Source organism: Erinaceus europaeus, chromosome X (genome assembly GCF_950295315.1).
Source record: "Erinaceus europaeus chromosome X, mEriEur2.1, whole genome shotgun sequence".
In the NCBI taxonomy this organism is placed as follows: domain Eukaryota; kingdom Metazoa; phylum Chordata; class Mammalia; order Eulipotyphla; family Erinaceidae; genus Erinaceus; species Erinaceus europaeus.
Genome location: NC_080185.1, coordinates 6104955 through 6127472, shown reverse-complemented (window position 1 = coordinate 6127472; position 22518 = coordinate 6104955). Strand labels below are relative to the sequence as shown.

General features: G+C 39.0%; 1 long non-coding RNA gene across 1 annotated transcript in view; it reads left to right on the top strand.

Moving 5' to 3' along the window:
- Positions 1 to 11196, top strand: part of LOC132535817 (uncharacterized) — a 31815-nt gene extending 20619 nt beyond the window's left edge. The window contains exon 3 of the long non-coding RNA XR_009547548.1: positions 10670 to 11196. This is a non-coding gene — a long non-coding RNA (uncharacterized LOC132535817). The remainder of the gene's footprint in view (positions 1 to 10669) is intronic.
- The last annotated feature ends 11322 nt before the right edge of the window (positions 11197 to 22518 follow it).

The following is a 22518-nucleotide window of genomic DNA, read 5'->3' as shown; positions in this document are numbered from 1 at the left end:
TTTTTTTTATCTTGAGGGTTATCACTGGGGTTCAGTGCCTGAACAGCTTTATTGTTCCTAATGTCCTTGTTTTTTATTTTCCTTTTCCTGTTAGATGGTGAGAAAGAAAGGGAGAAAGACAGCTTTAGCATTGATCCATCACTCATAACCCCCTTCTTACCTTACTGCACATGAGAACCCAGAGGGGTTTGAACCTGGATCCTTGAACAGAGTAATGTGTGTGTTCTGTTGGGATGAAGCACCACCTGGCACCACTGAGAACGCTTTAATCACACTTTCTCTCACTATCAAAGGAAATTTCAAGCTCCTAACTAGAAAGCCTTCAAACTTAAAACTTGCCTGAATGAGAATGGGTTTCTTCACAGCTAAGGCCACAGAACTGTGGGCTGAGAGGCCTTCTCAAAGGAAGGTCATCTCACCTGCTCATGGAAATTTACCAGCTCAGAACAGTGTCTGCTCCACACTTGCTCTCACTCTTGACAGGATCATCTATAGCCTAAATTTTCAAAAGAGGTAGATATGCATTTTTTTCCTCAGAGATTTCACTGAAAGTCTTAATCACCCCTAGATCCATTTTTTCTAGGACCAGATCAGCCTTCAGGTGACATCTTCCTCAGTTCTGCCTTTCTGAGTGTCAAGTACAATTCAACTTCTTCTCAAAGTCACAATGGGCTGTAAAACTCAGAAGCAAAGGTGGAAAAACTCAGATGAGAATAGAATGTTCGGCACCCAGAGTTTGAGACAACTAGTGGCTGAATTCCAGATCTGGACCGTGTGTCCTTGGAAAAGATCCTCAGAGAGTTTTTCCTCCCAAGCTTCTGAGAGAGGAACATTTCATATGGAAAGCCAGTGGAAAATGCCAGTTCATCCTTCCCCTTCCTGAAAATGTAAGTGAAACTCCTGTTCAGGAGAGAAGAGCATGACTATTTCTGGGTGTCAATGACTGGAACAGAGTCAGGGACCTTTCAAAATGGTGAACAGAAAGACTGACAAGGTAATTCTGCAATAGAGCACATGTTTGTCTTATGTGAAGCTGTGGGTTCTGACACATAATATGATGAAGCAGTATTCTGCCGTCTGTGTATCTCAAAAATGAATAAATTAAAGAAGAGTGAACAATACTTTTCTGGAGGTCATAAGTGTCTATACTTCAGTCTCTTTTGCGTAGGTGACCTACAGCTTTAAGTGAACAAGTTGGCTCTGAACACGTGCTTCTTGGGTATAGAGAAGTATCAACCCAGATTTTCAGGAAGAAAAAAAAAGTGTTAGTCATAGAGGGCATGAAATCTGAACAGAGTTTGTAAAAACTTAATTGTGGTTTGATTTGTTCATCTTTTAAAAATTTTGTATTTTATGTATGTATTGGATAGAGAGACAGAAATCAATAGAGAAGGAGGAGATAGAGAGGAAGAAAGAAAGACACCTGCAGCATTGCTTCACTGCTTGTGAAGCTTCCCCCTGTAGGTGAGAACTGGGAGCTTGAACCTGGGTCCTTACGCATGGTAACATGTGTGCTCTACCAGGTGCATCACCAGTTCCCCCTTTGATTTTTCTTTGTTTATATCAAAGGTTGCTAATTTGTAATACTTCTGATGCCTCCCTTTTTGTTCCTCTCCAGTCCATCAATTGGATCTGTCCCATCAACCTTAAAACCTGCTCAATCCACTTCAGCCATCTCCATGGTTACTACTATACCTCCATCCATCTTGCCTTCATCTCAGCAGTGCAAAGGCTGCCTCGCTGGCACCTCTCCTACATTTGTTCCTGTAAAGCCCATACTCTTATCTGCAGCCAGTGAGACTTTAAAACATGTAAGATCAGACAGGAATGGCAATAGTGGAAGGGAGGTAAGAAGAGAGTGGAAAATGGCAGAACTTCTGTCAGACAGTTGCTTAAGTAATTTCCCATACACAAAATCCTTTACGAGTTTACATATGTCTGTTGTATGCTTTTTATGTCAGCCTTATGTCAGCTGTATGCTAATTATGTTTATAACCCATAATTCCTTTTGCTCACCATCAGCAAAATACTGTTCCCAACAGAATAGAAATAGGATTATGCACTATGTTGCTTTCCGTTTATGACTAACCAGTACAATATTGAAGGTCAAAAATAAAGTTGGAAGATTTGTGCTGTCCAACTCTGAAATTTACTACAAAGTGACAGCAATCCAGACAGAGTTGTACTGGTGAAACTATAGATAAGTGGATTAATGAAACAGAATTGGAGTCCAGAGATAGACATGCATATCTGTATCCAACTTATATTTTATGCAAAGGCCAATACAACTGAACAAAGATAGTCTTCAAAAAGGGTGCCGGAAAAAATGAAGAAACATGTCCTAAAATAATGCATCTAGACACAAACCTTATCCCCTGAATAAGCACTGCCCCTAACACTATCCTAGACCTGAAATGGAAAACCAGAAGTGCCTAGAGAACTCTATAGGTAGGCATTGCACCTGGTGGATAGCACATGTTACCATGTACAAGGACTGAGGTTCAGGTCCTCAGTACCTATCTGCAGGGTGAAACTTCACAAGCACTGAAACAGTGCTGTAGAAAGCAGTAGAGCTATAGAGAGCAGTTCTCTATCCCTCCCCATCCCCCCCTTCCATTTCCCTCTCTCTCCATCCCTCTTGTCTTCTCTCAGTCTCTATCCAATAAATAGTAAATTAATAAAAAATTTTTTACAAAAGTAAAATCCATGGGATAAAAACCTAGATGACTTGGGAGCTGTGACATCATTTACATATAGTACCACAGACACTGAATAAAATAAATGCTTACTAAGCCAGACTTAATTAAGATTAAAAACTTCTGCTATTTATAAGAAAATATGAAGAAAATTAGAAAGTGGAGATTTGTAAAAGATGTATCTATTAAATGACTGTTATCCAAAGTATACAAATAACTCTTAAAACTCATCAAGAAAGCATTAATGATTCATTTTTTATTTCTTTCTGAAATTGGTGATGTATCAGTGCTTTAGAAAATGATATTTCAGAGATACAATCCCACACCCACACATGATGTGTATAAATCACTGCACCAACCACCAAAACTAACCACTTTAGTTTTAACAAGATCTGAGACTTTTTTTTTTACTAGTTTTCTGCTAGTTTATTTGCTTTATTCATCTATACTCCACATATGAGGAAAAACCACCTGGTAGTTTCCCTTACCTCTTCACTTATTTCACTTAGCACAACTATCTCCAGTTCTGTTCATTTTGTTCCCACTAGTACAATCTCATCCTCTTGATTACTGAGTAGTAATGTATCATATATATATATATATATGTACATATATGATACATATATGTGTGTACACACACACACATATACATATATATCCTAACGTCTTTCTAGCCCTGGAATTACATGAGTGCCCTGTAAACATCCTTAGGATGCTCCATGGAAAGTACAATGCTATTATGCCCCCTCCCTCTCCCTCTCTAAAAAATATGGAGATCAACCCTGAAGATTCTCACAGCTGGACACTAGTAGCAAATCACACTTCCCCTTCTTATTCCTTTCTTAAAGGAGAATCTGAGTGTCAGTTTTCTTTTTTCCTTTTTTTTAAATTTTTTAAAAATTTATTTCTTTATTGGGGAATCAATGTTTTATATTCAACAGTAAATACAATAGTTTGTGCATGCATAACATTCCCCAGTTTCCCATTTAACAATACAACCCCCACTATGTCATTTATCATCCTTCATGGACCTGTATACAGGTCAGTTTTCTTTGTGTTGGTTCAACACACCTAGTTCCTAAGGCACTCTAGCATGTCCGACTATGAATATTATCTGTATATCTACATATCTCTATACATATCTCTATATTTATCTATTTATCTATCATCTATAACCTGTCTTTTTACCAGAGCCCTGCTTAGCTCTGGTTGTTGTTGGTGGTAGTGGGGACTGAATTTAGGACTTGAGAGCTTGAGGCAGGAAACTGGTTCACTACCATTATGCTATTTCCCTAACCCAGCCATGAATATCTCAACATCACCACAGCTTTCCTATAGCTGCTTCTTTTTAAAAAAAATACTTTAGTAAAGATTTATAAGATAGTAGAGAGATAATTCTACGTCACTCCCTCCACCAGATTTCTGTACCCCACCCTTTTCAATGATGACCACCATAGATCTCTCAAGGTCATAGATATGGGATATATGGATATATATATATATATATATATATATACATATATATAATTTATATGTTTCAGTTCTCTATATTCTACTTTTTGGTGAAAACATTTCATAGCTGTCCTCACTTTCCTACTTACTTTACTTCTCATAATCACCTGCAGTCTCATTCATCTAGTTCTAGAGGACACAACATAGTCTTTTTAAACTGCAGAGTAGTACTCCATTGATTATATGTCTTATCATTTTTTTCATGTATAAGACTAAAATTAGTGATTTTATTCCATTGTAAAAAGGACTTTTCTCCTTAACCTTATCTAAGTATTCCTCATAAGGTTCCCCTTGTCCAATATTTTAAACTTTTTTTATTTCTTTATTGGGGAATTAATGTTTTACATTCAACAGTAAATACAATAGTTTAACATGCATAACATTCCCCAGTTTCCCATATAACAATACAACCCCCACCAGGTACTCTGTCATCCTTCTTGGACCTGTATTCTCTCCACCCACCCACCCCAGAGTCTTTCACTTTGGTGCGATACGCCAATTCCATTTCAGTTTCTATTTATGTTTTCTTTTCTGATCTTGTTTTTCAACATCTGCCTGAGAGTGAGATCAACCAATATTCATCCTTCTATTTCTGACTTATTTCACTTAACATGATTTCTTCAAGCTCCATCCAAGATCAGCTGAAAACGGTGAGGTCACCATTTTTTACAGCTGAGTAGTATTCCATTGTGTATATATACCACAACTTGCTCAGCCACTCATCTGTTGTTGGACACCTGTGTCTATTCATGTACCAGTACCAAGAAGTTTTGATAACAATGGCCCTATAATATAATTTAAGATCTGGGAGTGTGATGCCTCTGGTTCTGTTCTGTTTTGGCAATTTTAGGGTTTTTTTTGGTTCCAGACAAATATTTGTAACATTTGTTCTGTTCTCCTAAAAATGTGTGTGGGATCTTGATGGGGATAGCATTAAATTTGTAGATGGCTCTGGGTAGTATATTCATTTTGATTATGTTAATTCTTCCAACCTATGAACATGGAATATCTTTCCACTTCTTTGTGTCTTTTTCAATTTCCTTGAGTAGTGCCTCATAATTTTCAATATACAAGTCTTTCACTTCTTTGCTTAGGTTTACTCCTAGATATTTTATTATTTTTGTTGCTATAGAAAAGGAATTGATTTCTGGATTTCAATTACTTCTTAGTGTTTGCATAGAGGAATGCCACTGACTTTTGAATGATATTTTTATAGCCTGACACCTTACTGTATTGCCTGATGATTTCCAAAAGCTTCTTGCTGGATTCCTTAGGATTTTCCATGTATACTATCATGTCATCTACAAAAAGAGTGTTTGCCTTCTTCTCTTCCAATCTGTATCCCTTTAATTCCTTGCTCCTGTCTGATTGCTATGGCAAGAACTTCCAACACTATGTTGAATAGTAATGGTGATAGTGGGAAGCCCTGTCTAGTACCTAATCTGAGTGGAAATGCTTCCAGTTTTTCACCACTGAGTATGATGTTGGCTGTAGGTTTGCTATATAAAGACTCCACTATCTTCAGGAATTTTGCATCTATTCCCATTTTTTGTAGTGTTCAGAACATAAAGGGATGTTGGATTTTGTCTAAGGCTTTTCTGCATCTATTGATATGACCATGTGGTTTTTGGTCTTGCTTTTGTTGATGTGGTGGATCACATTGATTGATTAAACCAACCTTGCATGCCTGATATAACCCCACTTGGTCATGATGAACAATCTTTTTAATATAGTGCTATATCCAGTTGGCTAGAATTTTGTTCAATATTTTAGCATCTATGTTCATCAGAGTCTGTAGTTTTCTTTTTTGGTTGTGTCCCTGTCAGCTTTTGGTATCAGAGTGATGTTGGCTTCATAGAAGCTGCCAGGGAATAATACAGTGTCTTCAATCTTCTGGAAGTCTTTTAAAAGTATAGGTATTAGTTCTTCTTTGAAGGTTTTGTAGAATTCATTTGTAAAACCATCTGGTATAGGACTTTCATTTTTGGGGAAATTTTTGATAACTGTTTCAATTTCATTAGCTGTGATGGGCCTGTTCATGTTATCCACTTCCTCTTTACTTACTTTTGGAAGTTGGTAGGTATCTAGGAAGTCGTCCATTTCTTCCAGGTTCTCTAGCTTGGTGGCATATAGTTGTTCATAGAAGCCTCGCATGATATGTTGAATTTCTGTGGTATCTGTTGTGATATCTCCTCTATCATTTAGTATCAGATTTATTTGGGTCTTCTCCCTTTTTTGTTTTGTGAGTATGGCTAAAGGCTTGTCGATTTTGTTTACTCTTTCGAAGAACCAACATTTACTTTAATTGATATTTTGTATGGTTTTCTTATTCTCAATGTTATTTATTCTGCCCTAGTATTAGTGATTTCTGTCCTTCTGGTTGTTTTAGGGTTCCTTTGTTCTTCTTCTTCTCGGTCTTTAAGATGTGCTATCAGGCTGTTTATTTGTGCTTTTTCTTGTTTCCTAATGTGTGCTTGTATAGCTATGAACTTCCCTCTCAGTACTGCCTTAGCTATGTCCCAAATATTTTGATAGCTTGTGTCTTCATTTTGTTTGAACACTCCAAACATTTTGATTTCTTCCTTGATTTCCTCTTTGACCAAGAAGTTGTTAAGAAGTGTACTGTTGAGCTTCCACATTTTGGGACTGTTACTAATCTTTTGTTGATTGCTAAGTGTTAGTTTCATTCCACTGTGGTCTGAGAAGATGCTTGGGATGATTTCAATGCTCTTGAATTGGCTGATGCTCTTTTTGTGGCCTAACATATGGTCTATCCTTGAGAATGACCCATGTGGAATTGAGTAAAATGTATATTCCAGTTTCTTTGGATGAATGACTCTGAAAATGTCCAATAGTTCTAGTTTATCTATCTCTTCATTTAGCTCCGTTATGTCTTTATTGATTTTCACCTGGATGATCTGTCAAGTTGAGAGAGTGAGGTGTTGATGTCCCCTACTATGACTGTGTTGCTGTTAATATATTGCTGTAGCTCTTTCATTAGATGTTTGATGTATTTAGATGGCTTTTCATTGGGTGCATAGATGTTAATAATTGTTATGTCCTCTTGATTGATTGATCCTCTGAGCATTAAATAGTGTCTATTCCTATCTTTTTTAATCTTATGTATTTTAAAGTCTATCATGTCAGATATGAGAATAGCTGTTCCTGCCCTTTTTTGTGGGCCATTGGCTTGTATGATAGTTTCCCATCCTTTCACTTTAAGTCTGTATTTGTCTTGTTGATTTAGGTGGGTTTCATGTAGACAGCATATTGTTGGGTTGTGTTTTATGATCCATCTTCCTACTCTGTGTCTTTTAATAGGTGAATTCAGGCCATTGACATTTATTGATATCAAAGATTGAAGATATTTTAATGCCATTCTTGTAGAGTTTTAGAGTGTTCTGATATATGTCCTATTTATGGTGGTCTGATTGTTTATAGGTGGCCTTTCAGAACTTCTTTCAGGGCAGGCTTGGTGATAGTTGATTCCTTCAACTGTTACTTGTCTGAGACGTTTTTGATGCCTCCATCTAGTCTGAATGACAGTCTAGCAGGATACAGTGTTCTTGGTTGAAAGCCTTTCTCATTGAGCACTCGATAGATATCTTGCCATTCACTTCTGGCTTGTTGTGTTTGTGTGGAGAAGTCTACTGCTAATCTTATGGGTTTTCCTCTGCAGGTGACTCTTTGTTTTTCTCTTGCAGCCTTCAGTATCCTTTCTTTATCCTTATTCCCTTCCATTCTAAGTATGATGTGTCTTTGTGTCTTTAATTCTGGGTTAATTCTGTTTGGGACCCTCTGGGCTTCTTAAACCTTTATGTCTTTGATGTTGTATAGACTAGAGAGGTTTTCAGCTATTATGGCCTGAAGAGTGCTTTCTTCCTCTGCCTCTCTTCCTCTGGTAAGCCAATAATGCGTATATTGTTTCTTTTGAAGTCATCCCATAGGACTCTGTTGTTGTTTTCAGCATCTCTTAATCTCTTTTTGAGACCTCTTACTTCTTTTTTTAGTTGTCTCTAATTTGTCCTTGCTCTTGCTAATTCTGTCTTCAGCCTCATTGATTCTATTCTCTCTGCCCTCTACTGTTTTCTGGAGTTCATCTATTTTGTTACCCTGTTCTGATACTGCTTTAGTTTGTTCAACTAGTTGTGTTCGTAGCTCAGCTATTTCAGCTTTCAGCTCTCTAATAACCTTGAGATAATTAGTGTTTTCTTCCAGAGTCTCATTTGTTGTTCCTGTATTTCTGATTACAATTATTTCAAATCCTCTACTCCTGTGATTATTTACTTAGCTAGTGTTTGGATGTTGAACTCGTTATTTTGTGCTTCACCCTTTGGGGGGGCTTTTAGCTGGACTCTTGTCCTGGTTCGTTTCTCCAATATTTCTTCTTGTTGGTTTAACCATTTTATATATTATGTTATGAGTTCCCTCTCTCAGTACTTTTCAAATTACTGATAACTATTGCCTGGATTGACTTGTGTCTAAGTAAGTTACAGAGTTCACAGTGGTGGAAGTTAGCAGTTGTTTCAACAGTATTTTAATCCCTGAGTTGGAGCTCAATGGTTTAATAGCCTCTTTTTTTTCTTGCCTGTTGGCTATCGGAGCCTGAGGGATTTTAAACTATAAGTAGGCTTCTTAGCTTAATCACTGACTCCTGACCAAGAGATAAAGCAGGGTGTGGCAGAGATAATCCAGTGGTTATGCAAAGACACTTTCACAGCCCCACAGGTATGCCATGGAGGTATAGGTCTTCTCCTGAGTTTCCTGGTTAGATCTCTGTCCCCTGGTGTCCCTCCCTGCTGCTGATCCCGATTCTGAGGGCAGTAGCAACGGAGACTCAGAGTTGCACTTGGTGAGTCTCCGGTGAGTCCTCTCCTCCCTTCAGCTGTCCCCTTGTTGGTGGAACATCCTGGAGGTGGTGTCTCAACTTATAAACTGCCGGACTGTTACCAGCCACTTAATCTCTCCCTAGGTTCCTCTCTGTCACCAGCCACATGCGTTTGCACTCACCGGTGATTTGGTGGATTCCTGTGGTCATTCTTGTCCTGTATTGTTTCGGTCCCAGGTGGTCTCCTTTGGTATTTCTAGTTGATCCGGGAGAGGAGAGGAGAGGAAAGAAAGAGATCTGCTGCTGCTAGTAGCCCTGCCTCCAGAAGTCTCCCTACTTTAAACTTTTAATCAAGAAAATGAAAATACACACTAGAGTAGCATATGCATCAACTGGACAAATATCACTGAACCCATGTGGAAACTGATGCTCATTTTTATTCACTTCTCAGGCCCTGACTTTACTTCCTTTCTAAGTGTGGCTGCTTTTATTGAAGTGATTCTTGATGCATTTTGTAGTCAACAATTGCAGAGGGATTCCTGAAAGCTCTATTTGGAAAACTGTTGCCTAGCCTTTTTGCTGAAACTGCAGTATTTTCTTTCTTCCGTCTTTCCATTCTTAGTACATTGTGCACCAGAATCTTCTCCCTCCATGCAAACCATTATTTACTTGCAGATTATTCCCCTCTGTGCCTACTTCTCAGTTCTGACATTCCAGTAGGAACTCTCACCTCTGGTCTCTTCAGACTTGTGACACCCCCCCCCCCCCGCAGTTGTACCTCTCAAACACTTGGACCAAGGCCTGCTGCCATCAGTGTGCCTGAAGGAGTCTTCTGTCCTTGTTCCACTTGCTCTCCACCAAGGCCTGTCCTAGTGCTCAGGCTGTAAATGCTATCTTGAAGAGGTTCTTCCCTCTCTTGAAGTCAGGAGCAGAGTTAAGAAAGGCAAAGCAAGGGAAGATCATTTCCTCAATAACCAGTCCAAGAATCAGTGTCATCATTATAGACTTGTCACATAGGTTAAAACCCAACAGGAAAGTTGCCCTGCTGTGTAACAGAAGTCTTTCAATATATAAAATCAGGAAATGGATAGTATGAAGAAGTAGGTGAGGGAGTGTGGGTGAAGTTTAGACAGGCCCTAGGCAAGTAAAACATTGGGGAGTGATGTCATGAATAGTGGGGAACAAAGGAAGCAACAAGAGCACATCTGGGCAACTCTTGTCCTTTGGAGAATGGGAAATTGGAGCTACTTTTTTTCTCATGTCCAGCCTTTCTACTCACCTTTTCCTTGGCTATTAGGAAAGGTTAAACGTCTTTAGTTCAAAGGATGACAAGATATATCACCTGGATAGTGTGCCTGCTTTGTCATGGGAACAACTCAAATTCAAATCTAAGGCACCTGCTGCACTTCAGGAAGCCTCAGTGATATGGTCTCCTTCTTTCTTTTGTCTCTGTTTTTGCTTTGTATCTGAAAAAGTCAATATGGATTGGTGAAGCCTTAATGACAATAAAAAATATTTTGTTTCCGTTGAGAATGTTTTTATGAATACCTCAAATTGTTTTCTTTATAGTCACATAAGTAGGACAATACTTTGCTGCACACTCCCCTCATCTGTGTCCCCTTTGTTCTTTCAGGCTCAACACCATCCAGTGGTGGCCTTCTATCATGGCCCCAAACCCAGGGATGCCGGAAGTATTTTGGAGGGGTCCAACATACAGCTGCATTCATCACTTTGCATCGTGAATTCTCTATCCCATGGTCATGTACAAAATTGTACTCGTCTCTGAATATTGGTCACAGCCTTCATTTTTTGATTTGCTGTCACCTGAATGTCTCAGCCTGCCTTGTTACTGAAGGGTAGAGTTGCTAACCAAACACAGAAGTGTAGATCCTTGGATTTCAGAAAAAGTGAAGTCATCTTTCTCTCACGTACTCACTTCCCTGTGGTAGTGGTAGGCATATGTAGACACCAGCTGAAAAGGGGTTGGATGTTTTTCCTGTTGGAAGGAAGTTTACAGTCTCTCTCTTGAATATACCACAGGGTGTGTCAGGAAAAGATCTGGTTTGAAACTTCTGGAATTCACTGATATATGGGGAGCCCTCTCCTCTCCCCACACACACACACATCTTATTTGCCTTGTCATATACCATTCTTTTTATGTGGGCCAGTTCTTTTAAATGCTATTACAGTGCATTCAGTACTCTGGCCTTGTCTGTGTTGACAGGCTACAGTCATGTTTCATGTATTAAAGGTGGAATAAAGGTGATCCAACAAGGCTGCATAAATGTGGAATGACTCATTTAGCAGACCTCTCCTCACAGGTGGGGAAAGACCTCTGCTGGTGTGAAAAGCATGGGATCACTTGCCTGAGGCTCCAGGTCCAACACCTGTCAGGGTGCATACCAGAGTGCTACTCTGGCTCCTCTCTGTCTCTCTCTCTCTCAAAATTTTCCTGAAATACTAAGTGCCAACGTACACAGTGGGCACTACACATTCAATATTTGCCCTGGGGAATGCACAGTCTACCAGGGGCTTGTGGGTTCCCTGACAGAGCTCTTCCTCTCTACTTCTGGAAGTCCTGCTCCTTGCACCCCTCTTCAAAAACCTCTAGACAGGTCAGAACAAATACAATTCTGAGAACCAGGTGTATTCTTCTCTCCTGTGTCCCAATTCAGGCAAGACTGGAGAGCAGGCTTATCAACTTACTGAGAAAAAAAAGAAACAGAAAAAGAACAAGAAAAATAGTTATCACATCTTCAAAATATAGCCTATTTTATTTAGAATATAATCTCTTAATTTGAAATTTCAGACACAAAAGAAACTAGTTAAGTAATTACTAGAAATTTAAGACAGCAAAGAAACTAGTTAAGTAATTACTAGAAAAGATCATGTTACCTAAGCATAGTATTACTCATTAAGCAGGAAAGTTTTGCTGATTACATAATTTAATTATTTTTTAAAAATTAAATTTAGAGGAAAGAAGTTTTCCTATAAGATTTTGAATTTGGGGGCCAGATGGTGCTGTACCTGATTTTCTGCACATGTTACAGTGTATAAGGAACAGGTCCAAGCCCTGGTGCACACCTTCAGGGAAGCTTCACAAACAATGAAGAAGTGCTGTCTCTCTCCCTTTATGTCTTTCTCTTCCCTTTGATTTCTTTTTTTTAAGTTTAAGATGGTTTTATTAAGCTTATTTATCTTTTTAAAATGTAACACAAGGAAAGTTTTAAAACCATTGTAATAGTTCAATAGAATAAGTATTCCAGATTTGGGGAGGGATGAGAGGAATATATTCAGAATCCTTTACCGGAATCCCCCAACTTGATCATAGTGAATAAATGATGTGTTTTGTGGGCATGGTTAGTCAATGACACCAGCTTGACAGGGCTTTCTTTCTGCACTAAAACCCTTTGGTTCCCTTGGCTGATGAAGAACCATTAGGTGAGGAGCACTGGCGTCATCCACAGTAATGTTCTTCAAATGATTGAACAACCTATTAGGTCATGGAGCTGCACCAGCCTTAGGGCCCTCGCAGACTCGCTAAATATTACAGGCTTTTCTTTCTTTCTAAATATCCAATGAATAGATATATAAAATATTATTAAAATATTTTGAATTTTCAAGGTAAAAATTCTGTAAAGTGCTTCAATAATATTGCAATGTATCTTTTAGGATCTTTTAAAATAAAGTAATGTGTCCTGAAGCCCCGTTTCCCCAGAGCCCTGCCCCACTTGGGAAAGAGAGAGAGACAGACTCGGAGTATGGATCAACTTGCCATGTCAGAGGGGAAGCAATTACAGAAGCCAGACCTTCCGCCTCTGCACTCCATAATGACCCTGGGTCCATCCTTTCAGAGGGTTAAAGAATAGGAAAGCTATCAGGGGAGGGGATTAGAAACTGAGTTCTGGTGGTGGGAATTGTGTGGAGTTGTACCCCTCTTATCCTATGATCTATTCAGTGTTTCCTTTTTTTTTGATAATCGTTTTATCAAATTTATTTATTTATTAATGAGAAAGGAGAAGAGAGAGAAAGAACCAGACATCACTCTGGTACATGTGTTGCTGGGAACTGAACTTGGGACCTCATGCTTGAGATCCCAATGCTTTATCCACTGTGCCACCTCCCAGACCACAGTGTTTCCTTTTTATGAATAAAAATTAAAAAAAAATAAAGCAATGATCTTAAACCCTCAAAAACAAAATACTGGGCAACAGAGAGGCCACAGAACAGAACTTTTTTTTTTTGCCTCCAGGATTATTGCTGGGGCTCAGTGCCTGCATCATGAATCCACTGCTCCTGGAGACCATATTTTTCCCTTTTGTTGCTCTTGTTGTTTTATCATTGTTGTGGTTATTATAATTGTTGTTGTTATTGATATCATTGTTGTATAGGACAGAGAGAAATGGAGAGAGGAGGGGAAGACAGAGAGGGGCAGAGAAAGTTAGAAATCTGCAGACCTGCTTTACTGCTTGTAAAGTGACTCCCCACTTGTGGGGGGGGGCTTGAACCAGGATTCTTACAATGATCCTTGTACTTCGCACTATGTGCGCTTAACCACTGTGCTACCACCTGACTTCTGTGGTGCTTTTAAATGAGTATTTTACTCTCACAGAGTTAACTGGCTGGAATTCACCTCTTCCACAATATATGTAGCGCAGGGATTGAAGGCCATAAAAGTCATCATTTAGAAAAGCTTTTACAGTTGTTCTTAGTTCAAGGACAACACAGAAGAGATAGGACCTGGCTTTGGTTGGCAGACAACAGTTTGTCAAACTTAATTTTAGACAGTCCATTGTCTTTTTACTATTTATTTATCTATTGTTTTAGAGACAGAGAAGGGGAGAGATATGGAGGAGATCATATCACTGAAGCTTCCTGCAATACAGAGGGGGCCAGGTTCACCTGGGCTAAACACTTGGCAAAGCAGCATACTATTCAAGCAAGCTATTTTACCCACAAAGTCCACTCTCTTTTGAATTATTGAAATGAAATAAAATATTTTTTAAATTTCTTTATTGGGGGATTAATGTTTAACAGTCAACAGTAAATAGAAGTTTGTACATGCATAAAATTTCTCAATTTTCCACACAATAATACAACCCCTGCTAGGACCTCTGCCATGATGTTCCAAGACATGAACTCTTCTCCCACCCATCCCAGAGTCTTTTACTTTGGTGAAATACACCAACAGTCCAAGTTCTGCAGAGTGTTTTCTCTTCTGATTTTGCTTTTCAACTTCTGCCTGTGAGTGAGATCATCCCATACTCATCTTTCTGTTTCTGACTTATTTAACTTAAAATGATTTCTTCAAGTTCCATCCGAGATGAGCTGAAAATGGTGAAATTACCATTTTTAATACCTTAGTGGTATTCCATTGTGTATATAGACCACAAATTGTTCAGTCACTCATCTGTTGTTGGACACCTGGGTTGCTTCTAGGTTTTGGCTATTACAAATTGTGCTGCTATGAACATAGGTATACACAAATATTTTTGGATGGGTGTATTTGGTTCCTTGGGATATATCCCCAGGAGAGGAATTGTAAGGTCATATGATAGTTCCATTTCTAACTTTCTGAGAGTTCTCCAGACTGCTCTCCACAGAGGTTGGATTAATTGACATTCCCACCAGCTGTGCACGAGTGTTCCTAGGTCCCCACAACCTCACCAACATTTGTTGCTGCTACCTTTTCTTTTTTAATTTGTTTGTTTTTTATTATTTATTTTTTATTTGTTATTGGATAGGAACAGAGATAAATTGAGAGAGAAGGGGGAGATAAAGAGGAAGAGAAAGAGAGAGATGCCGGCAGACCTGCTTCACCACCTGTGAAACAACTCCACTGCAGATGGGGACCGCGGTTCTCGAACCGGGATCCTAACCAGTCCTTGCACTTTTTGCCACGTGCACTTAACTAGCTGCACTACTGTCTGACTCCCTGCTGCTACTTTTTCTGATGTATGACATTTTCACAGGAATGAAGTGGTATCTCAATGTTGAATTCATTTGCATTTCTCTGACAATCACTTTGGAGCATTTTTTACATATGTCCCTCAGTCTTTCGGATCTATTTTCTGGTGAATATTCTGTTCATGTCCTCTCCCCATTTTTGGATAAGGTCATCATTTGTTTTCTTGTTGCTGAGTTTGGCAAGTTCTTTATATATTTTGGTTACTAGTTTCTTGTCTGATGTATGGCATGTAAATATCTCCCATTCTGTGAGGGGTCTCTTTGTTTAGGTAATAGTTTATTTTTCTGTGCAGAGCTTTTTAATTTGATATAGTCCTATTGGTTTGTTTTTGTTTTAGTATTCTTTGTAATTGGATTCATTTCATTGAAGATATCTTTAAATTTATACGGAAAAGTTTTCTGCCATTATTTTCCTCTTTGTGGCTCTTGATTACTTTCTATAGCTCCATAATTTAGATGTATTTCTACATTCTTTTTTAAAATTTTTATTTATAAAAAAACTGAAAAAACTATAGGATAAGAGGGGTAAAATTGGGAGTCCGGCAGTAGCGCAGTGGGTTAAGCGCGTGTAGCACAAAGCGCAAGGACCGGTGTAAGGATCCTGGTTAGAGCCCCCGGCTCCCCACCTGCAGGGGAGTCGCTTCACAGGTGGTAAAGCAGGTCTGCAGTTGTCTATCTTTCTCTCCCCCTTTCTCCATTTCTCTCTCTCCTATCCAACAATGGCGACAACAATAACTACAACAATAAAACAAGGGAAACAAAAGTGAATAAATAAATAGTCAAGTGACCATTAAAAAAAAAGAGGGATAAAATTCCCACCACCAGAATTCCATATCCCATCCCATTGCCTATAACTTTCCTATTCTTTAACCCTCTGGGAATATGGACCCAGGATCATTATGGGGTGCAGAAGGTGGCAAGGTTTGGCTTCTGTAATTGCTTCCCCACTTCTTCTTCTAGCGTTTGCCCTTCTTCTGTAGTCAGTCAACAGCATCATGGAAATCGAGAGGTTGATCCATACTCCTAGTCTGCCTCTCTCTTTACCAAGTGGGGCGGGGTTCTAGGGAGTCAGAGCTCCAGTACACATTGGTGGGGTCGTCTGCCCAAGGAAGTCTTGTTGGCATCATGGTAGCATCTGTAACCTAGGGATGAAAAAGAGTTAGCATATAAAGCCAAACAAATTGTTGTCTAATCATGAACCTAAAGGCTGGAATATTGAAGATGAAGATTTGGGGTCTCTGTTTTGGAAATAGCTAGTAGGTCTATTTTAGGTATATTCCAAGGGGCCCCTGACTTTATAATTTTTTGCCTGAACCGGACATCTGATATGCAGATGGACCCAGGTTATTTTCTGGGAAGATGATGTCATGGCTGGAAAGAGGGCTAGAAATCTGGATTAGGGAAGAGAATAGCTGCCAAATATGGGAAAGGTGTATAAATATTGTTGACTGTAAACCCCATCGATTTGATTTGGGGCCCATATTCAGCATAGCAGCCTATGTAACCTCTACATTCCTGTAGGTCTGAACTTGAATTTTGTGGTCATAAGTAGTCACATTCCATGTTGCTTCTATTTCAGGACCCATCTTCCTCAGGTGATAGGTAGACTATGTTATCTAATCCCCCATCAGAAGATGGAACATTCTCTACCACTGTCGATCCACATTGAGGGCGAGGTTTTATGGGGACTCCAAAAGGGGTCCATTATGTTGTTCCTGATGGAGATTACCAGTGACAATGGAGAGAGGGATCTATTCAAGGTCTAGGCCCATCATGTCTGTGTGGAAATTCCAGTACTCCCTGACTACGACCCCAGCTAATGGGGTGGCCTGATAGTGACTAAAGAGTCCTCATTAAAGTATGCCAGTCACTTGCCCTTATTCAGCTTTTGTAATCCATACTTTGATAAAGTTATCTTTGGAGTGACTGAAAGAAATGTAGTAGGAAGTAGGTGAGGAGGGTATCTAGGTCTAAGTAGAAACTATTTCATTAGGTACTTCATGGTGTCTTTTTAGGTCTTTCTACTTGCTTGCTTCGTTTATTGGATCACTGCAAAATATTGTGCACTTTTGCTTTAAGGTATATATTTTGCCCTAATTTATGGGTACATGTGTACATCTGCCTTATTTCATGGGACTTAGTCTATATCTAGGTTTTGATGCTTTGTTACGAAGTGAATCACTAGAAATGGAGTTAAGGAATCCTATGAGAGAGGAAAGGTTTCAACCGAGTAATAAGGCTGAAGGGTTGACATTCCATGCCTGATGTCTCTGGACACATTCCAAAGTGAAGCATGTTGAGGTGGTACTCATTGCATTGAATATGTTGGGATCAGCAGAGGCAGTATATATGATGAGGCCTATTGAGAATTCCTTATAGTTCAGTGATTCAGTGAACTGCCTCAATTAAAAATTTATTTACTTATTTTTAATTGAGACACAGAGAAACTAAGAGGGAAGGGGAAGATAGAGACAGAGAGAAACAACTGCAGCACTGATTTGTTCTTGAAGCTTCCACTCTTCAGGTGGGGACCAGGAACTTGAGTATGGCAGCATATGCTCTGTATCAGGTGTTTTATAGCCTCTTATCAATAACTTAAAAACTACTGTTGCCTTCTAGAGGGAATGGTTTGTGACAGGAATGTGGTGTGGTTGGTATCTTTCTTGTCTGTATGTGATTTTTAAAATTTATTTGTTGATCTTTATTTCATTTTTTGGATAGAGACAGCCAGGATTGAGAGGAAGGGGAAAGTAGAGATGGAGACAGAGAGAAGAAGGAGGAGGAGGAGGAGGAGGAGGAGGAGGAGGAGGAGGAGGAGGAGGAGGAGGAGGAGAAGGAGAAGAAGAAGAAGAAGAAGAAGAAGAAGAAGAAGAAGAAGAAGAAGAAGAAGAAGAAGAAGAAGAAGAAGAAGAAGAAGGAGAAGAAGAAGTAGGAGAAGAAGTAGGAGAAGAAGAGAGAAAGAGAAAGAGACTGACTCCTGCAGAACTGATTTGCCACTTATGAAGCTTCCCTCCTGCAGGTGTGGACTGGGGGCTTGAACTCATATGCTTGAGCATTGTAAGATGTATGCTCAGCCAGGTGCACAACAACTTGGCCCCATGTGATTTTTGTATTAATTGTTTTTCTACTTGTTGCCCTAGATTTTAATTTTTTTCAAATTTTATTATTGACTTAGTATTGATTTTTAAAAATAAGAGATAACAGAGGTTTAATTCCCCACCATTTCCACCAACAGAGTTCTGTGTATCCATTCTCTCCATTGGAAATTGTAGTAATTCTCCTGGGGTCACAGATATGAGCTGACTATTATTTCTGTAACTATTCATATATACATTTGCCAATTTTTCTATGGTCCTGCCTTCCTTTCTTTTTTTTTTTAAATTTATTTATTTATTTATTTATTTTTTATTTAAGAAAGGATTAATTAACAAAACCATAGGGTAGGAGGGGTACAACTCCACACAATTCCCACCGCCCAATCTCCATATCCCACCCCCTCCCCCGATAGCTTTCCCATTCTCTATCCTTCTGGGAGAATGGACCCAGGGTTATTGAGGGTTGCAGAAGGTAGAAGGTCTGGCTTCTGTAATTGCTTCCTCGCTGAACATGGGCGTTGACTGGTCGGTCCATACTCCCAGTCTGCCTCTCTCTTTCCCTAGTAGGGTGGGTCTCTGGGGAAGCTGAGCTCCAGGACACATTGGTGGTGTCTTCGATCCATGGAAGTCTGGCCGGCATCCTGATGACACCTGGAACCTGGTGACTGAAAAGAGAGTTAACATACAAAGCCAAACAAATTGTTGAGCAATCATGGACCCAAAGCTTGGAAAAGTGGAGAGGAAGTATTAGGGAGGTACTCACTGCAAACTCTAGTATACTTCTGCTTTCTTACTTTGGTGCCATACTCCAAACTCAGTCAATTTCTGCTTTGCGTTTCTACTTCTTTTTTTTTTTTTTTTTACATGCATAACATTCCCCAGATTCCCATTTAGCAATACAACCCCCACTATTTCATTCATCATTTTTCATGGACCTGTATTCTCCCCACCCACCCACCCACCCACCCCAGAGTCTTTTACTTTGGTGTAATACTCCAATTCTATTTCAGGTTCTACTTGTGTTTTCTTTTCTGATCTTGTTTTTCAACTTCGGACTGAGCGTGAGATCATCCCATATTCATCCTTCTGTTTCTGACTTATTTCACTCAACATGATTTTTTCAAGGTCCATCCAAGATCAGCTGAAAATGGTGAAGTCACCATTTTTTACAGCTGAGTAGTATTCCATTGTGTATATATACTACAACTTGCTCAGCCACTCATCTGTTATTGGACACCTGGGTTGCTTCCAGGTTTTGGCTATTACAAATTGTGCTGCCAAGAACATATGTGTACACAGATTTTTTGGATGGATGTGTTGGGTTCCTTAGGATATATCCCCAGGAGGGGAATTGCAGGGTCATAGGGTAGGTCCATTTCTAGCCTTCTGAGAGTTCTCCAGACTGTTCTCCACAGAGGTTGGACCAATTGACATTCCCATCAGCAGTGCAGGAGGGTTCCTTTGACCCCACACCCTCTCCAGCATTTGCTGCTGTTACCTTTTCTGATGTATGACATTCTCACAGGAGTGAAGTGATATCTCATTGTTGTCTTGGTTTGCATTTCTCTGACAATCAGAGACTTGGAGCATTTTTTCATGTGTTTCTCGGCCTTTTGGATCTCTTCTGTGGTGAATATTCTGTCCAAGTCCTCCCCCCATTTTTGGATGGGGTTATTTGTTGTCTTGTTGTTGAGTCTGGCAAGCTCTTTATATATATTGGTTATTAAACTCTTATCTGATGTATGGCATGTAAAGATCTTCTCCCATTCTGTGAGGGGTCTCTTGGTTTGGGTAGTGGTTTCTTTTGCTGTGAAGAAGCTTTTTAATTTGATGTAGTCCCATAGGTTTATACTTGCCTTAGTCTTCCTTGTAATTGGATTCGTTTCATTGAAAATGTCTTTAAAATTTATGCGGAAAAAGTTCTGCCAATATTTTCCTCTAAGTATCTGATAGTTTCTGGTCTAACATCCAAGTCCTTGATCCACTTGGAATTTACTTTTGTATTTGGTGAAATACAGTGATTCAGTTTCATTCTTCTGCATGTTTCAACCCATTGTTTCCACCACCATTTGTTGAAGAGACTCTGCTTTCCCCATGTAATAGTCTGGGCCCCTTTGTCAAAGATTAGATGTCCATACGTGTGGGGCCTCATTTCTGGGCTCTCAATTCTATTCCACTGGTCAGTGTGTCTGTTCATGTTCCAGTACCAAGCATTTTTGATGACAATGGCCCTATAATACAGTTTGAGATCTGGGAGTGTGATGCCTCCGGTTCTGTTCTTTTTTCTCAAGATTGTTTTCGCAATTCTAGGTCTTTTCTGGTTCCAGATAAACATTTGTTGCATTTTTTCTATTCTCCTAAAAATGTGCTTGGGATCTTGATGGGGATAGCATTAAATTTGTAGATGGCTCTGGGTAATATATTCATTTTGATTATGTTAATTCTTCCAACCCATGAACATGGAATATCTTTCCACTTCTTTGTGTCTTTTTCAATTTCTTTGAGTAGTGACTCATAATTTTCAGTATACAAGTCTTTCACTTCTTTGCTTAGGTTTACTCCTATATATTTTATTGTTTTTGTTGCTATAGCAAAAGGAATTGATTTCTGGATTTCAATTTCTTCTAACTTAGTGTTTGCATAGAGGAATGCCACTGTCTTCTGAATGTTAATTTTGTAGCCTGACACCTTACTGTATTGCCTGATGATTTCCAAAAGCTTCTTCCTGGATTCCTTAGGTTTTTCCATGTATACTATCATGTCATCTGCAAATAAGGAGAGTTTGACTTCTCTTCCAATCTGTATGCCTTTAATTCCTTGCTCCTGCCTGATTGTTATGGCAAGAACTTCCAACACTATGTTGAATAGTAATGGTGATAGTGGGCAGCCCTGTCTAGTACCTGATCTGAGGGGAAATGCTTCCAGTTTTTCACCATTGAGTATGATGTTGGCTGTAGGTTTGCTATATATAGACTCCACTATCTTCAGGAATTTTCCATCTATTCCCATTTTTTGTAGTGTTTTGATCATAAAGGAATGTTGGATTTTGTCAAAGGCTTTCTCTGCATCTATTGATATGACCATGTGGTTTTTGGTCTTGCTTTTGTTGATGTGGTGGATCACATTGATTGATTTACGTATATTAAACCAACCTTGCATGCCTGGGATAAACCCCACTTGGTCACGATGAACAATCTTTTTGATATACTGCTGTATCCGGTTGGCTAGAATTTTGTTCAATATTTTCGCATCTATGTTCATCAGAGATATTGGTCTGTAGTTTTCTTTTTTGGTTGTGTCCCTGTCTGCTTTTGGTATCAGGGTGATGTTGGCTTCATAGAAGCTCGCAGGGAGTATTCCAGTGTCTTCAATCTTCTGGAAGACTTTTAAAAGTAGAGGTATTAGTTCTTCTTTGAAAGTTTTGTAGAATTCATTTGTAAAACCATCTGGTCCAGGACTTTTATTTTTGGGAAGATTTTTGATAACTGTTTCAATTTCATTAGCTCTGATGGGCCTGTTCATGTTATCCACTTCCTCTTTACTTAGTTTTGGAAGTTGGTAGGTATCTAGGAAATCATTCATTTCTTCCAGGTTCTCTAGCTTGGTGGCATATAGTTGTTCATAGAAGCCTCGCATGATATGTTGAATTTCTGCAGTGTCTGTTGTGATATCTCCTATTTCATTTACTATCCGATTTATTTGGGTCTTCTCCCTTTTTTTGTTTTGTGAGTCTGGCTAAAGGCTTGTTGATTTTGTTTACTCTTTCGAAGAACCAATATTTACTTTCATTGATCTTTTTTATGGTTTTCCTATTCTCAATGTTATTTATTTCTGCCCTAACATTAGTGATTTCTGTCCTTCTGGTTGCTTTAGGATTCCTTTGTTGTTCTTCTTCTAGGTCTTTAAGATGTGCAATCAGGCTGTTGATTTGTGCCTTTTCTTGTTTCCTAATGTGTGCTTGTATAGCTATGAACTTCCCTCTTAGGAATTCTTTAGCTGTGTCCCAAATATTTTGATAGCTTATGTCTTCATTTTCATTGAAATCTCGAAACATTTTTATTTCTTCCTTGATTTCCTCTTTGACCAAGAAGTTGTTAAGAAGTGTACTGTTGAGCTTCCACATTTTGGGACTGTTACTAATCTTTTGTTGATTGCTAAGTGTTAGTTTAATTCCACTGTGGTCTGAGAAGATGCTTGTGATGATTTCAGTGCTCTTGAATTGGCTGATGCTCTTTTTGTGGCCTAACATATGGTCTATCCTTGAGAATGATCCATGTGGATTTGAGTAAAATGTGTATTCCAGTTTCTTTGGATGAATGACTCTGAAAATGTCCAATAGTTCTAGTTTATCTATCTCTTCATTTAGCTCCCTTATGTCTTTACTGATTTTCTACCTGGATGATCTGTCAAGTTGAGATAG